The following is a 16,428-nucleotide window of genomic DNA, read 5'->3' as shown; positions in this document are numbered from 1 at the left end:
CAGGGGAAGTTATTCGTGGGACTTGATAGCATGCGAGCATTGGAAGGTGCACTATGCTTGAGTATGACAGAGGTCCAGTGTGTGCTACTAGTCTGGCAACTAGTCTCGAGGGCTTGCCAACATGGGTGAAGGCATGGTGCCTTGAGGATTAGACCATGGATGTATGGGAGTCCTTGGTCTGTGTCGTGAGCTAATCAGATAGTATCGAATGGGGTATGATGAGAGGTGTTGGCACGTCAGCTTGGTGTTGGCTCTAGGCCACACTACCTTGGCTTGTGAATGTCTGGGTGAGCATCGGTGTTAGGATTTTCTTTGCCATAGTGAGAACCTATGGACAGTGTGAGTGTTTTGGATAGATAGCCTTGATGCATGGTTGCACTCATAGATGCTTGAGAGCATGACTTAGCGAGAGTTGTTCGAGAGACGAAAGTGTGCAGAGGCACATGGTCGCGTGAAAAATGTGCCCATTGTTATTTGAATGGTTGGAAGGCTGACCTTGGCTCAGAGGAGTCAAGGTGCTGCACGGGCATTTCCGCTGTCAAAATGTTAGCCCGTGACAGTTGGTATCAGAGTCAGGTTCATCTCAAGTGAGGGATGAACCTGGTTGGCCCATCCTAAAGGGGATGTAGGCGTGTAGAAGGACTAGAAAGGTCTGGATGCTTGGACAGATGTCGTTGAGCCTTTTAGTCACCTAGAAAGGATCAGTAGGCTGAGACGGGATGTGACTTTGTTGCTCTTCTTCGTGGGAATACTGGACATCCTAGAGAGGGGACAAGTTATGGTTGCTTTGAATCAGAAAGTTCAGAGGTGCTAGAAAGACAACATGCACAGACAATTGTGGAGAGGTGTTGCATCAGAGTTGGGACTCGTTGACACAAGACAAGGTTTGATTGAGAGGTCAAGGTTGTATGCTTGGTTCACTAGTTTAGGTTCACCTGAGTGATAGTGTAAGCTGCACGGAACACTGTTGTTGAAAAGGAACCTTGTACTCAAGAGTGTGGAAGCATAATGGTGGCCGTCAGACGCCTGTTAGTCACGATAGTGGTTGAGAGTATACATCTTTGGGGAACTATATAAAGATGAACATGAAATGCTTCAGTTGCTACTTGTGTTCCAAATGGCATCACATGGAGACCAAGGTGGCAGTAGCCGCGGTTGCAGAGTGCAATCGTACTTGGACGTGTTTGCATGTTATCTTGTTTTGCCCAAGAAGGGAGGCACTGAGACAATTGAGTGGGACATGTTGGCTCACAAAGATGTTAGCTTGTGTGAGAAACACTAAGGCATTGTAAGTTATGCTACGTTGTGGAATATATGCATCAAGGGCCAACAGGGCCAAGTAGACCACCCGCAGTGGTCAGAATGGTTCTAGAGTTTCTTGAGTGCTGGAGTGTTGCTTCAAGGAAACTTAGTACTCCAAGAGGGCCTATAAAAGTCGAGAAGTTGTGCTAGAGTTTGTATGGAGCCAGAGGGCTATGTCGAGAGGAACTTAGTGCTTCTTGGAAGCCTAGAGGGGCTAGATGCTAGTATGATGGATCAGTTGGATAACTATGTGGACAATGCACGCATAAGGGAATTGACAGTGGTGCTACATGACTTAGTTGACTCGAGAGTCACATCCTGTGGGGTGCACTTCTAGATTTGTTGTGTGTATGAAGAGTTGGGGTGGTCAGACGTTCTTGTGTGTGGGAAAGTTGTTGAGGATGCCGATAGTTGAAGTGGGGGAGAGACCTTCACGGTTCAAACATCCAAATAGCATACCTGTAATGCCCCAAAATCCCTAATGCGGTTTAATGGCTGGATTAGTAGGCCGGGAGGGTCATAACTGTTTAATTATGCCATTAAATGGTTATATGCATGTTTATGTAAATTATATTATAATATGATGTTAAATGCATGCATGTGGGTCCACATTTGATTATCAGGGGTATTTTGGTAATTTGGCCCGTTGAGGGCGTAATTGTATATTTGTATGCATGTCGGTGATATATTGTTGAGGCCACATTATAATGTGGATTTTTTCGAGCTATTCGGCATGAGACGATCTTTGAATATTAAGTAGCGGTTTAGTCATAACAGGACTAAGTTCGAGGCTCGGGGTGAGTCTCGGGATGTTTTAATGATTAGAGCGTTGTCGGGAATAAAAGGGTAACGGGATATGAATTATTGGTATTCGAGAATAGAGGGAATTTGAGGGTGTTAATTATGATTGATGAAATAGGCTGGAAAGGACGATCTTACCCTTGGAGTCTTTAGAAACTTTTAAATGACCTAGGGGAAAAATAGTCATTTCACCCCTAGGATATATATGATTTTGGTAACCTGTAGAAACAGAACCAAAAACAAAGTTGCTTCATCCTTCCTCCCGTTCATCATCTTCCCTCTTTCTCCTTTGGAGTTTTTGAGCCCAAATTGAAGAATCAAGCTAGGAAAAGTTTATAAACATAGTTCATCCATTGAAGAGGACTCAAAAGTAGCTTGAGGTAAGAAATCATTCATGAACTTTAAGCTTTGCTCTGTTTTTCTTATAGTTTTTAGCCTATGGATTTTGATGTGGATAGTTGGGAATTAGTGGAGGTTTTTGAGTAATATTGCTTGGGTTTTGATGAGGGTGTGATGTAGATGAAGTTTAGGGGTTGAATTGGATGTTTTGGTAAGGTTTGGGATTGGTTTGGAAGGTTGGTTTCAAAGGAAGTCGCAAGGAGGGAAAACCAGAAACTTTTCTGGTTTGAAGATGGTGCCCCAGCGCTATGCAAGGCAGAGGCTAGGGCCTCTCTGCCTTGGGTCAGCGCCCCAGCGCTAGGCCAATTTCAGGGGATGTCATTTTTAGGGCTCGGGGGTTGGTTCCTTTACCCCGTTTGAGTAGATTGAGAGTCCCGAGAGTGTGGAATTGATCCTGGGAGTATGGTTTTTGATTGTGAACCATTTATTGATTTACTTTATTAATGGATTATAATTGGTTATGATTAGGTAGCCGCTAAGGAATCTAGAGGTTGATCGTTCTCAAGGGTCATTCTTATATTAATTCTCGCTTGAACTAGAGGTAAGAAAACTGCACCACATATGTGACATGCATGGTTATTCATTAGGCATGTTGAATGTGTAAATGTTGACATGGGTTGATTATTGAATGCTTAGCAAATCTTGCTCACTTGTGCATAGTACTGACTAATTAGTCAGAATTGGGAAAGGTGTCAGTATCAACTGTGAAGCTGTGCCTTATTAGTCAAGTTCGGCAGTGATATTGGGCACTGGTCACACAGTGCTGACTCATAAGTCAGGGTGGCCTTAGCGTGTTCAACGCAAGCCAATAAAGAATTAGATCTAATCGACATCTGCATTAAATGACTCAGAAGAACGTTAATATCGGACCGACCTCAAGTAGGTTCAATGAATACTATAAATGCTTGTTTAGCCAAAGGCTAGTTACTTAGAGCCACTGTGACCATTTAGTCGCATGGCTGTGGGTGTTGAGCCCTTGAGACTTACCCATCAGTCTCTCATATGTTTAAGCTAGTGACTACCCATCAGTCACTCATCTGTTTAAATTGGTGACTTGCTTGTCAGTCACTCAGTATGGTGCACCAGAACCTCAAGTATTGAATCACTCATTTGATTAAGAGCTATAAGCTCCTTCATGGTTATTGTAACCTCAAGTGATATGCACTCATCTGTTTAGAGCTATAAGCTCTGCGTGATTATAATAATAATCAGTTGTTAATATCTATATGCATTACTGTGTTTTCTTACTAGGCCTTGGCTCATGGGTGCTATGTGGTGCAGGTAAAGGGAAAGAAAAGCTCACCCAGCCTTGAGTGGAGAGCTTAGGTGGTGATGTGTACATATGTGGCCACTTGACCACCACGGCCAAGGAGTTCTCAGAGGAACTAGGGGGTTTACCCTATTTTTGCCGCTTAGGTCGGCAGGTTGTAAATTTGAAACAGTAATGACCATTTTGAGTTATAAATAACTTGTAAATGTTTTGATGGGCCCATGAACAGTTTTATGTTCTAAATAAAATATATCCTTTCATTTTGATTAGTTTTCCACCTTAGCCTGTAAATGTTTTGATGGGCCCATGAACACTTAGAAGCACATTTTTAACCAAAGGACTCGGGTAGCGAGTTAAATTTCCGGTTCATCGTAACTGTTCTGGGGTAACCATGGCGTTACAATACCAATGTTCCATTACAAAACCACCGAGATGAGTTAGCATGGTGATCGTTAATTGTTAAAAATGTAAAGTCAAGGAGACTCAGAGACAAAGACAGAGCCAGTTACCTACGGTGAAAGTCATCAGGACTCAGGTACTAAGGTAACATCAGTGCAACGTTTGCCTAAGGTGAAAGTCAACAAGACTCAGGTACTAAAACAATGTAGAGATGTTGAGGGGCGAAGAGTGAGACAGTCAGAATCCCGTGATCTGTAAGGGGAAAGACCGGGTAAGCTGTGCAATCCCACACCGCCTGGGGAAGGTCAAGTGTAATGATTCTAAGACTGTGTAGGTATGGGACTACACAGTTGAAGAGGGCTTAAATGGATTGATGGGTACTACCTATATCAGGAAGGTGCATCTTCTTTTCGGTAGCCCATTACTTGAGAACTCCATGGTTAAGTGTGCTTGGCCTGGAGTAATCTAGAGATGGGTGACCTCCTGGGATGTTTTCCCAGGAAGTGTGCGACTGAGGACAAAGCACGCTGGAAAGACTTGTCTTGGTTTGTAGGGCCAGTCGTCATTCCAGAAAGCAGCCATAGTGATGTGGGGCGTCACATAATGGTATCAGAGCCTTGACCCAGCCAGAAGTGTGGCCGACGGGGACGTCGGGCCCGTAAGGGGGGGTGATTGTGACAGTCAGAATCCCGTGATCCGTAAGGGGAAAGACCGGGTAAGCTGTGCAATCCCACACCGCCTGGGGAAGGTCAAGTGTAATGATTCTAAGACTGTGTAGGTATGGGACTACACAGTTGAAGAGGGCTTAAATGGATTGATGGGTACTACCTATATCAGGAAGGTGCATCTTCTTTTCGGTAGCCCATTACTTGAGAACTCCATGGTTAAGCGTGCTTGGCCTGGAGTAATCTAGGGATGGGTGACCTCCTGGGAAGTTTTCCCAGGAAGTGTGCGAGTGAGGACAAAGCACGCTGGAAAGACTTGTCTTGGTTTGTAGGGCCAGTCGTCATTCCAGAAAGCAGCCATAGTGATGTGGGGCGTCACACACTGCGCCCTATGCTCCAGTTCAAATGGCAAGTGACAAGCTTTACCATATACAAGATGGTAGGGAGACGTACCAATTGGCGTTTTAAAAGTTGTCCGATAAGCCCACATAACGCATCATCGAGCTTATTCGACCAATCCTTTCTATTAACTTGCACCGTCTTCTCTAAAATCAGCTTAATCTCACGATTTGACACTTCCGCTTGCCCATTTGACTGCGAATGATATCCCAATGCCATCTTGTGTTTAATTCCATACTTCTCCATTAAGGAATCGAAAATATTATTGGCAAAATGAGTCCCTTCATCACTTATAATCGCTCGAGGTGTGCCAAAACAAGAGAAAATGTTCTTTTTCAGAAACTTGACTACCACCTTAGCATCATTAGTTGAAGTAGCTACTGCTTCAACCCACTTACTTACATAATCCACCACCAACAAAATATACAAATTACCAAACGATGGTGGGTAGGGTCCCATAAAGTCAATACCCCAAACATCAAATAATTCAACCTCCAATATATTAGTGAGAGGCCTTTCATGACGTCTTGAGATATTACCTACCCTTTGACAATGATCACAGCGTTTCACATAGTCATAGCTGTCTTTATACAGAGTGGCACAAGACAGGCGATATATCACCTGTACCAAATTTCCAAATATTCACCAATTTTGACTACTCAAACAGATATTTATCAGCATTCTCGTACTAATCAGAATTATTGCAACACAATGCACAAGTTCACCAAACAGATTAAATACAAACTTTCTCTTGAGAAAAACAACCAAATCAAACTGAAAAAGTTATAAATAAGCGTATATTTTGTACGCTTATCACTAACCGACTCGCATTAGTCATGCATGTCTTTGCACTGTACAACCCATTTGTTGTTGTGTTTCCCTCTAGATTCACACACCAAAACTAAACAAGTACCGTGACCCTTCGAACATATGAATTTGGGGGCTCCCCCACTTCAACTTGGGAATAACTTCTCTTCTTGAGGTGTACCTCTCAAGGTATAGCTCGCAAGCTAACTGCTTTCTCTCGTGCGGTCCCTCGTTCCATTTATCACTCTTGAAGATGATGTTGAGTTAATGTCTCGGTCATTCTGACTCTTTGTAACGACCCAAAATTCAGTATTAAGGCTTAAGGGCCTTGAGTAGTGTGCCTGGAGGGCATAATGGAATTCTGTGTGTGTCTTTAATGAGTTTTATGCATGATTATGATTTAATGCACGTTATATGACTATGTGATTAATTGTGATGCATGACTATGTGAATTAGTATGCATGTAGACCTGATTGAGCATATTTGTAATTTGGCCATGTTGGGCAAGACTATGTTGATACCTGTGATCTATGACTCGAGACGATCCTAGAATGAGCGGGTTACCGGAAAGTCAAAGCGGGAACCTGTACCCGGCTTGGTTTAAGCCTGGGGAGTTTAATTGAGAATTTGGGAATATATTTGATGATTAATCAGGTATTGGGTAGAATAATTAGGAACACTTGAGGGATTAGTGGGAATTTGGGTAATATGACTAAAATGCCCCTTTATAGACATAAAGGTTTAGAATTAGTAAGGGAGGGCATTTTGGTCATTAGGCTTGTAAGAGATAAATTAAAGAAGGGCTTTATACTTAGTGGATTTTGTAGAGAAAAGCATAGGCTGAAAAGAAAGAAAGAAGGAAGAGAAAAGAAGAGAGGGAAAACTGAAGGGTTTGGCTTTGAAGATTCGGTTTGTGGCTCTCCCAACCATTTCCCTTGATTTTTCTTGAGGTTAAGCTCAGTGGAAAGCTAGGGTTAGCTGAGCATCAAGGATCCTAAGCTAGGCTTGAGGATTGGCAAGGGATTAGCAAGATCACATCAGAGATTTGAGGTAAGTTCTTGAGGTTTTCGGTTTTAGGGTTTTGCTGGTTTTGAGCTGTGTTTTCGAGCTAAATGGATGGGGTTTTTGGGGAAAACAGGTCAAGGTTGTGAAGGTGCAAGCCAAGGAGGTCTAGGGTTCAGTTCAAGGTCGAAATTCCACCCACGGTATGATTTCTAAGACCCTATCCTTGTTGTTTGAGTGATTTTCTGGTTTTTGGGTTCATTGAGTTAGATTTTGAGTTGTGGGTTGCTTGAGCTTGGGATTGAGTTCATGTGGTGCTTGGGATGAGTGTGAGGTGTGGTTATGTGTGTTTTTGTGTTTGGAAAAGGTTTGGGCAAGATTGGAGTTGAAATGGGAGAAGAAAATCGCAAAATGCGATTTTGGGTTTGGTCTGGCTGCAACTAGCGCTACAGCACTAGTCAGGGGGCGCTGTAGCGCTAGCCCCTGTTCTGGTGGGGTGGTTCTGCTTGTAGCGCTACAGCGCCCTCTTTTGAGCGCTGTAGCGCTGCACTGTTCACAGAGGGGATTTTTGGGCTTTTGTGAAGGGATTTTGACCTAGGGTTCGGGGCTTGATTCCGCCACTTTGTTTTGGGGATCTAGGACTTCCCGGGGGCTCGGGATTAGTCCCGAGGCTAGGTTTTGGTCTTGGGATTTGGTGATGACTTTGACTTATGGATTTTGCTTAGGTAAGCGCTAGGGCTCGGGTAAGATCGTGCTCAAGGAGTCAGGTTGATCAAGGCTACCGAATCTAAAGGTAAGAAAACCGTAACACCCGAGAATAGGGCATAGGCCCACTGTGTGATTGCAGGGCATGGCCCTAGATTGTATTGTGTGCAAATGCGTAATCTTAGATGAACTATTGTATGTTTGAATGGTTATTTCTGAATGTATTATATGTGTGATTGTAATGGAATGAACGGCTAAGGCCGAGAGCGGCGTAGGCCGGGTACGGCAGTGGGGCCGGAAGAAACGCTCAGCACATGGGATGCTATAGCCAGGGTGGGACCCAAGGGATACATGAGTTATCCTACGGTGATGACCGAGACCCCAAGCTTTGGTAAGGCCTCTGGGGCGGCATGGCCGTGCTTGTTTAAATTGATGATTTTCTTATTTATCAGTGAATTATGCTAGCGATATTATTTGCATATGTTATGTGCTATTTCGGTTTTCTTGCTGGGGTTCGGCTCACGGGTGCTCCGTGTGGCAGGTAAAAGCAAGGAGTCAGTCAGCCGGCCATGAGTATGGAGAGCGTGGGAGCGGCGCGTACATGTTCAGCCTGCCCGACTGCTTTGGTTGGGGGCATTTTGTAAATGGCTGTATTAATCCATTCTTTTGATAGTTAACCTGGTGTAAATCTATTTTTGAGTTGTAAACATTTTTGTAAACCTTATTTTGGGATCACAGATGTTTTATACTTAACGCTTTCAATGAAGTTAAACATTTTAAAAAGAGTACAGCCTTAAACTCTGGTTTAATCACACTTTTGGTTTTAGAAACCACTTTGAGTCAATTAAATGCACAATTTCTGTTTTAAACTCACTTAGTAACGGCTCTAAGGTAGTAGGGCATTACACAGTGGGCGTTAAAAAAGTTGAATTTCAATCTGGTCGCATCGAAAGCATTAAGGCTAGCTCAACTGAATGAGCTAGATGAATTGCGTCATGATTTCTACGAGAATGCAAGAATCTACAAAGAGAAGACAAAGAAATGGCATGACAATAATATTGTCAATCGGACTTTTCAAGTGGGCGATAAGGTGCTGTTATTTAATTCCCGTCTCAAATTATTTTCGGGAAAATTATAGTCTCGATGGTCGGGGCCATTCATTGTTACAAAAGTCTTTCCATATGGGGCTTTGGAGATTCAACAAGGTGATTCTTCACCGTTTAAAGTTAATGGACAGCAGGTGAAGCATTACTATGGAGGCGAAATTGAGAAGAAGGTCAATATTACACTGGTGGATTCTTAAAGTTAAGAAAGGAAGCGTCCGGCTAAATGACGTTAACGACATCGCATTTGAGAGGCATCTCATTATTTTTTAATTTTCAATTATTTTCAGTTTTAAAATTTATGAACAATTCTTAGATTTTATATATTTTTTTTCATTTGACATTATATTTTTATTTCTTTTAATGTAATAGAACCGTGAAAAGCGTTAAAAAAAATAATAAATAAATAAACATTTTTAAACTGCGGTTAGGCGATATATCGCCTGGACAACAGATTCAGATGAGCATTTTGCAATTTGGCTAACATTTATTCAGGTGCCCAGGAGATATATCGGCTTATGTGAAAGGGGCTGCGATATATCGGGGGTGGTCAATGCGAAATATCGCCATTCTGGACAGAGACGCCGTTTTGTTATACAGCTTGTGGCAATATATCGCCTGTTCAAATTTTTTGAAAAAAAAATGGCACGTGGGGAACACATGATTGCCTAATATCTGTTATTTTCCCCCAAAAATAACCCCAATTCGACCCACTCTTCCAGAACTGAAGCATTCATTCAAGCATCCCATTTTTCTCCCATTTTCCTCTAAAGCAAATCATTCATCCAAGCATCCAATCATTCAATCAAGCATCAAAGGTTTGACTATTGCTGTGATTCAAGACCATTTTCCTCATCCTATTCAAGCTTTTCAAGGTACATTGTTGAGTTTTGATGTGTTTGATGATATATTGAGGAAATTTGAAGAACTTAGGTTTTCTTTTGGGCATTGGATGGATTTTTGGGAATTATTGTGAGATTGGTTTGTGTTTCTTGTTTTTTTCATCTCGGGAGATTATTATATATAGTTGGGAAAGATTGTGGGGTTGTTTGAGTATTTTTGGACACTTTTTCACTATTGCACACTACGTGTTCGATAAAAGTACTCAGTGAACGGTTTTGAAATATTTTAGAGATTCTTGGGTGTTTCTGAGTTGATTTGGGGTTGTCAGTGTGTTCATCAACTATTATTTGTGTGTTTGCGATTGAACAACTTCATGGCACCTAAGAAAGCGAAGACCATGTCCACTGTCCAACGAGCAAATGTCATTATTCCTCATACGTTTGTTAACCCCACTACTCAAAACAAATTTGAGGAATGGATTGTTAAAAATAAAACAGTGATTGTGGAGTCTCACTTTCGGCCAAGGGAATTGGATGGCATTCTGCCACAGATGATTATTAATAGAAATTGGCAGCAATTGTATGAGCCCAAACTTTTGGCCAATATCAGTTTGGTAAGGGAATTTTATGCAAATGCTTTTGTGGAGAGGGATGATCATACTGTCTTAGTTCGGGGTAAAAAGGTTTGTTATTCTCCCCAAATTATAAACAGGTTCTATGGTCTCAATGATCCATGGGGTGATGATTATCGTGCAGGAGCCGATGACAAGGATTATGATTTGCTCTTAAAGGAAATGACTAAACCCGGCTCTACATACAGAATAGGGAGTGACATGGTTACTCCATGATCTATCAAGGCTACATGTTTGAGTCCGTATGGGAGGCTTTGGAATAGGTTTGTCATTAGTACTCTTATGCCTTCCACTCAACAAATGGAGGTGACTATTGAACGCCTATACTTGTTATATTGTATTTGTTTGGGAAAGTCCATCAATGTTGGGAGGCTTATCGCAGAGAGTATTACTTATATTGTGTGAGGGGCCACATCTGGTGGTCATGGACATGCTTCCCTGATTACAAGTTTATGTAAGGATCAAAGGGTGCCCATGAATATTAATGAAGTCTGTAAACAATCTCCCATAATTAGTCATCAGTCAGTGTTGCATCAAGATGAAAATTATGGGGGTGTTCCTAGGCCAACTGGTTTGGGATACGAGCCTGTAGACCCGAGTCTGCTGCCTTTGCCACCTACCGCTGAACAGCCAAAGTCTACTCGGATGAAGAGAAAGGGTAGAAAACCATCAGCTTCTAGAGCTACTGAAGGCTCTAGTTCTCGGCAATATAGCACCATGCAACAAGATATTGAAGATTTAAAGAGACAACAACAGCTGTTGTTGCATGGTCAGGCGGATATTAGAGATCGTCAGTTCCACATGACGAATTACATGGCAGATTTTTGTGGGGCATTTGTGCGATACACAGGATTTAATGATTTTCCACAATGTCCTCCAGAATTGCGCCAACCATATCAGCCGCCTCCGGATTCCGAAGAAGACGAGTAACTATTCTGTTGTCATGTTTTTTTATTTTTTTATTTTATTTTATTTTTCTTCTTTTTGCTAAGTTCCTTTGGATTCCATGCAACAGTGAGGACACTGTTTATTTTAAGTTTGGGAGACTATTTATTTTTCTTTTGATTATTTATTTTTATTCTTAATGTTGGATGACTGTATGAAACTATTATTGACTAAGACAAGTGGGGCTTCAATGATGAATTATGCTAATTCTTTGATGTTGTTAGATTGATGCTTTGGATATGTAGACTGTGTGCTTAACCTGTTGATAATTGATCTGAGTATTGTCAATTGTTGTATTATATGTGTTTTATTTAATTTATGCTTTGTGTTATATAAGTTTATAAGTATTGTGGGAATTGGTATGTTTGGTGGATATTGAAATAAGCTAGAACTTGCTTGGTTAATTTGTTGAGACGAAATTCTAAATGAAGTATTAAGTAGAGATGATTTAGGCAATTTTCTTTGGCAAACGTTTGAGCCTTTCCCGCTAACCGATAATTTTTTTTTTATCATTAGTTACCCTTTTTGAGCCTAAGACTTTGGTTTTTGTTCTTGATTGTACTATTTGAGCCTAAATTTCCTAACTTTATTATTTTTCCTTTTCCTTTGTTATCATGAGCATATAATTTGTGGGAAAGAAGAATGGAAAATGGTGAAGTATTGGTATGATTTGAATGTAATATTATTTTACAAAAAGAAGAGAGAGAGAAGTTTTTGAGATTATAAAAAAAAATTTTGATTGTCACACTCCTTGAAAGAAAAAATATATATATATGGAAAATATTAAGTTTGGGGGAGTGTGACTTGAAAAAAAAAAGTGATAAGTCTAAAAAAAAATGATACAAAAAGAAAAGAAGAAAATGATGAAAGTGTTGTAATCTCTCACTCTAATTGTATAAAAGGGTGATTTTTGGTGTGGTGAAGAGAAATTTGGCTGGTTTTGAGGTTTATATGCTTATGGTAATTTTGAGCCTAAATGACTATTTATCTACCTTTACCTAAGCCTAATGTTATGAGCCTATCAAAGTCCTTTTGATCTACTTGGTACAGATTTTATATTAGTGGAGACAAGTTAATTGAGCAAGCTTATGGTGAATTTTGATGGATTTGTGGTATGAATGAATGTTGATACTTGTAAAATTATGTTTTGTACGGTATTTCTTAAATGAAATGTGTATTTGCATGAATGACAGTATTTGGAGAAATTATTGATATGATGAAATTCTAGTCACATGATCTGAAGCATTGGTTGAACGATTGAAGAAGAATTGTAATTTTTGAGAAAAGTTATGCCCCTAGTCTAAGTTTAAATTTTTCTGTGAAGTTAAGTCAACTAATAGTTTTTTTCTAGTTTTGGATTGTTTCTTTGTTCTTTCTTTTGTTTGCTTGAGGACAATCAACTAGTCAAGTTTGGGGGTGTGATAAGCGTACAAAATATACGCTTATTTATAACTTTTTCAGTTTGATTTGGTTGTTTTTCTCAAGAGAAAGTTTGTATTTAATCTGTTTGGTGAACTTGTGCAGTGTGTCGCAATAATTCTGATTAGTACGAGAATGCTGATAAATATATGTTTGAGTAGTCAAAATTGGTGAATATTTGGAAATTTGGTACAGGCGATATATCACCTGTCTTGTGCGATATATCGCCGCATGAGCAATTTCAATTTTTGGCTGAAGCAAAAACGACATTAGATATTGCGTTTTTACCAAGTACATATGGCAGACAATATATCGTAGTATGGTAGGCGATATATCGGCACAAGGGTATTTTTGGAAATTTTTATGGAAATTCGTAGGTTTTGGTTTTTGAAAAAAAGAATAAAAAGAAGATTGGAAGAAACAGAAGGGAGGAGTTCTGACGGCAGGAGAAAAGAAACAGAGAAGAATTCACTTTTATTATTTTCTTTATGCTTTTAAATTTTAGATTGTGTGATGAGGTTTAATATTATGAACTAAATTCTTATTTAGAGTACTTTAATGTAGTCACGGGATATTCTATTCATCTTTAATGCAATTTCTATGATTATTTGAATTTATGTTTATCTATTGTTCTTATGTTTAATGCTTGTAATTGATTGGCCATCTTTTGCATGATTATTGATTTTAATTCAATATCTGAAAAGTGAGAATTGGAATAGCTTTAGGTAATAGACATAGATTTCAATTTAGAATGAAAGTATCAAATTGGTTTGTGTAGCAATTAGGTTTTTGTTCTTAATGCGGTTTATGTGTAGAATTTATCACAGACATGTAGAGAATTCGCAGGTAAACTGAATATTTTATATCTTGAGAAAGAATAGAATTGTCAATAGTAAACTTTCTATAATCATAGATCAAAGAAACATATTAGTAGTATTATTGTTTGAATAGAATTGAAGGTTGATGAAATTAGAATGCTCTAATATTTCTCTTATATTAAATTTCGTTAATTAAATTATGTTTTTCTAGTTTATTGTTCGTTGTTAATTATCATTAAATTTTCATTAGTCAAATAGAAATAAAAGTTTGCTATTTGTAATTATTAGATCAATTCCCTAACGGAACGATACTGTATTTCCACTATTATTACTTATTTATTCGATTGCGTATACTTGCGCAGTAAAAAAATCGCAACAGTTAGGTTACCACGTGAAGCTGCAGATAGACAGTATGCACGGGCGTAGGCTGAGACCAAGATTGGGAAGGTTGTGTAGCATGTTATGGGACATGCTTAGTGTTTTATGGGGACACGTGTTTATGGGAACACAAGCCGAAGGATTCAGAGAACATATGCCGAAGGGAAAGAGTGGACTGGGACAACTTCAGTACTCAAGGGTGAGGTAGAGTGCACTCAAGTTGGCCAAGATTCAACTGGTCGTCTAGAGTTAGGCAAGGTTGATTTGGGGGCAGAACTTGAGGCACGATGCTGAGAGTCAGCATGAGCACGAGCCAGAAGGCAGTACAGTGGTTTCGAATGATGTCATATCATTGACCACATTGTAGAAGCTCAGAAGAGCAGTTATGCTTATGGTCAGAAGTGGCCATCTTGCATCAAGCCATGGGTATGTAGTAAGGACAGAGGGCCAAAAGTCTGAGAGACTACTTCGCGAAGTTTGTGTGCAAGGGTGCACTAGATAATGCATAAAGGCTACAGTTGGCACAAGTGCCATATTGAAGAGAGACTTGCCTTCAATGGAAGGATGTTCTGTAGGTGTCATTGGGAACACTTGGTTTGCGAACCTCACCCCGAGGGATGCACCTTAATTTCATCCTTGCAATAGGAGTAGGCATTGGACAAGTGATTGGAAAGTAACAATCAAATGATGTGTTGGCTTTGGGGTCAGTGTTGCAAGGCCTGCTTGGTTGACTGGAGGGACATAGTGAGGGACTCAGAGGAGTTCACATGTGCAAGGAGTATTCGAGTGCAGAGGCACTACTTCATGGGAGGATTCTGAATAGCGATGGTGACATGGGAGATCATCACCAAGTCAGTGATTCTACAATGGTAGAGGGACTAGTGCAGACTTAAGATTCGGAAGAAGCATGGAGTGAGCTTAGGAGTTGAGGCAGGAAGAAGATTGGCCAGCTGTCTGTTAATGTGGGCATCGACAATTGAAGTGGAGGAGAGTGTAACATGCTGGCCTTGAGGGCATGTTACAAGCTAGGATGGTGCTCGGTCAGATGCGCACGCGAGGGTGCAGGCTGGTGAGCATGCTGATGCCTAGTTTGTACGGTAGTGGGATTTTCGTAAATAGCTTCAATATTGCCCGAAATGGACGGGACTTGGTAGGTTTCATATTGAAGGGTCAATGAACGCAATGGTGCAATGGAATTTGAAAGATTTAGAGAATTGGTGAGATGAGAGCCAAATATGTCTCCCAAGGAAAAATCATATATGTTCCTTGTAGAAGGCTAAAAGCTCAGAAGGCTCTTTGTAGGGGGAGCATCTGGTGTTAGCTCTCCCCCGCCCCCTGGCGCAGGTGCGTCAAGTGAGCTACTACTAGTTGGGAGGACTAGTAGGGAGGGCATATGAGGATCACGAGGGGACTCATATGTCTCCATGAGTAGGATTACTCATGGACATTACCGAGCCGCCCTAGCACAGCGTCGAAGTGTGCTGCCGAAGGTTTAGGGGTACGGTTCCCTTGGCTTGCCGAGATGCCGCTTGCATGGAATGTGGCCCAAACCTTCGAGAGACGTCGTGGTGTGCCATGGCCACGAGTCTCAACACAAGATGGCACGGGAAGTCATTCATGGGACTTCATAACATTGGAGGGTGCACAATGCTTGAGTATGACAGTGGTCCAGTGTCTCGAGGGCCTGCCAACATGCATGAAGGCATGGTGCCTTGAGGGTTGGACCATGGATGTATGGGAGTCCTTGGTCTGTGACGTGAGCTAATCAGATAGTATCGAATGGGGCAAGATGAGAAGTGTTGGCACGTCAGCTTGGTGTTGGCTCTTGGGCACACTACCTTGGCTTGCGAATGTTTGGGTGAGCATCGGTGTTGGGATTTGCTTTGCCATAGTGAGAACCTATGGACAGTGTGAGTGTCTTGGATAGATAGCCTTGATGCATGGTTGCACTCATAGATTCTTGAGAGCATGACTTAGCGAGAGTTGTTCGAGAGACGGAAGTGTGCAGAGGCACACGGTCGTGTGAAAAATGTGCCCACTGTTATTCGAATGGTTGGAAGGCTGACCTTGGCTTAGAGGAGTCAAGGTGCCGCACGGGCATTTCTGCTGTCAAAATGTCAGCCCGTGACACCTGGCACGCGTCCAATCAGTCCAATTTTTTTTAAAAAAAAATCTATGCAATTTTTCAATCCCAATACAAGCCAAAAACAACCAACTTATTGCTAAATTTACATAACAATACATGAACATGCACCAATAACAAGTACCATCCAATTAAAACCCTAACATATCAATCAATTTCATACATGTTCATTCATGAAAATAAACTAGCAACCTATGGCTCTTAGGCCAATTGTTGGAAATACATATTGTAGGATCTTTGTGTAACAACCCGGATTTTCAAGACTCGATAATGCCGAAATATAAATGTTTTCATTTAACAAAAGGCTTCATAAACTCGTATAATTTTTTTATAAAAAAAAAGTCGTATGGCCATACTTAACATTTATTTACAAACATATTTTATAAAGAGTAGAGTGAG

Source organism: Humulus lupulus, chromosome 4, assembly GCF_963169125.1.
Source record: "Humulus lupulus chromosome 4, drHumLupu1.1, whole genome shotgun sequence".
In the NCBI taxonomy this organism is placed as follows: Eukaryota; Viridiplantae; Streptophyta; class Magnoliopsida; order Rosales; family Cannabaceae; genus Humulus; species Humulus lupulus.
This window is presented reverse-complemented; position numbering follows the sequence as displayed.